Genomic DNA, 2495 nt, shown 5'->3' with positions numbered 1-2495 from the left:
TGGAAATTGCTCCCAAGGATGAACCAGACTTTTGGAGGTCTTACTTTTTTTCTGAGGTCTTGGCTGATTTATTTTGATTTTCCCATGATGTCAAGCAAAAGAGGCACTGAGTTTGAAGGTAGGCCTTGAAATACATCCACAGGTACACCTCCAATTGACTCAAATAATGTCAATAGCCTATCAGAAGCTTCTAATGCCATGACATCATTTTCTGGAATTCCAAGCTGTTTAAAGGCACAGTCAATTTAGTGTATGTAAACTTCTGACCCACAGGAATTGTGATACAGTGAATTATAAGTGAAATAATCTGTCTGTAAACAATTGTTGGAAAAATTACTTGTGTTATGCACAAAGTAGATGTCCTAACCGACCTGCCAAAACTATAGTTTGTTAACAAGAAATGTGTGGAGTGGTTGAAAAACKAGTTTTAATGACTCCAACCTAAGTGTATGTAAACTTCCGACTTCAACTGTATATATAAATGTATATATATATATCAAAGAAAGTCAGARAGTGAATTCCTGGCCTTGACTGTTTGGACTGAAGACGGTTCCTATGGGGACCACTGGGGGCTGGTGGTGGTAGTAAAAAGAATCAGAAACAATGTGCTGTTTCCTGTGGAACTCACTCTCACACAGACACATCTACAAGCACAATGAACCCATGCACATCTTGAAACATCGAAACAAACAAATGCAAAGTTCTTCAGTCAGTCTTGCTCAGTTGTTAATATTCTTTGGCTTTTACAAAACATTGTTCATAGAGTGAATAAGGAGAAAGTGTGAAAAAGCAGAAAKAGGGAGAGAAAGAGAGAGAGAGAGATGAATGCATGTAGATAAGTCTGTAGTGATGAGAGCGTAAAGCTGTTTAGCCCCTCAGGTCTCATAGTGCTTGTGTTTCATAAAGCTGTCTTTGTCAAGCACATCCTGACCAAGGACTCCCAATAGAAAATGATTCTGACTTAACATTCATTCTTTTCTTTCTTTCTATCTCTCCTCCTTCCTCTCTTTCTGCCACTTTCAGTCTTCGCTGACTATCTTTCTCKTTCTCTCTTTCTTCTCTCCTTTTCACTCCTCCACCTCCCTCCTCTCCCATTCATTTTGTTCTCACTATAGCACCATTGTGTGATGGACCAACTGCAACTTCTGGTACCCCTTAAAAGCCAAATCAATCTGCCATCTGTTCCCGCCTYAAAGGCTCTGCATGGTCAATCTGGCTTCTGCATTGGCCGTGCAGCATTTACGGTGATAMGGCCTCTGCAGAAGTCAGTCATACTCCTTGCGCTTTGAGGAGCAGCCCAGTGCTGTTGAGTAGAGCTGTTGTGAAGAAGGTTATCAAGGAAGTGAGTTTGTGTTTATACAGGACATTCCGCCCCCACCTACCGTCAACCAATCATGTAAATGCGGAGCTATAAGGAGCCCTCCGCATTGTAACAACATTTGGGAGGTGCACAGCGATGCGTTATGAGCTCTATGTGGTCTCCAGAGGCACCTTCATACAGAGACTCTGACTACAGTACAAATTCAGATCAGCCATGAATTGGCTTTCACTCCTTGCAGACAGTGCAGCACGAGAAAGAGTAGGGAGGGGAGAGAGAGAGACAGAGAAGAGAGAAGAGAGAGAGTGAGAGAGAGACCTTGAATTGAGATAGGAAGAGAGGGGGAGATAGTGAAACAGCTAGAGAGAGAAAAAGTGGAGAGGGAGAAAAGATATTTATCTGTTTATTTATTTTTCCTTTTCATTTGTATTTTAGCACATGTAAACAACACGGTACACGTTAATACAACACGGTACATAGTTAATAACAACACGGTACATAGTTAATAACAACACGTACATAGAAAACCAACACCGGTACTAGTAATAACAACACGGTTACGACGTTAATAACAACACGTACATAGTTAAAACAACACGGTACAGCGTTAATAACAACACGGTACATAGTTAATAACAACACGGGTACGTAGTTAATAACAGACACGGACATAGTTAATAACAACACGGTAACATAGTTAATAACAACACGTACATAGTAATACACCGGTACATAGTTAATAACAACACGACAGTCGTAATAACAACACGACGCGTTATAACACACGGTACATAGTTAAATAACAACACGGTACATAGTAATAACAACACGGTACATAGTAATAACACACGGTACAAGTAATAACAACACGTACATAGTTAATAACAAACACGTACATAGTTTAATAACAACACGGTACACGTTAATAACAACACAGGTACATAGTTAATAACAACACGGTACATAGTTAATAACAACACGTACATAGTTAATACAACACGGTACATAGTAATAACAACACGGTACAGCGTTAATAACAACACGGTACATAGTAATAACAACAGCGTACAGCGTTAATACAACACGCGTACAAAGTTAATAACAACACGGGCGCTTCTAAAAGGAGGCCTGGGTTATTTACAAGTTATAACAACTCACCCTGGCATACTCTAGGTTC

This window comes from Salvelinus sp. IW2-2015, unplaced genomic scaffold (genome assembly GCF_002910315.2).
Source record: "Salvelinus sp. IW2-2015 unplaced genomic scaffold, ASM291031v2 Un_scaffold3530, whole genome shotgun sequence".
In the NCBI taxonomy this organism is placed as follows: Eukaryota; Metazoa; Chordata; class Actinopteri; order Salmoniformes; family Salmonidae; genus Salvelinus; species Salvelinus sp. IW2-2015.
The sequence above is the reverse complement of the archived record's forward strand: the minus strand, read 5'-3'. Positions refer to the sequence as shown.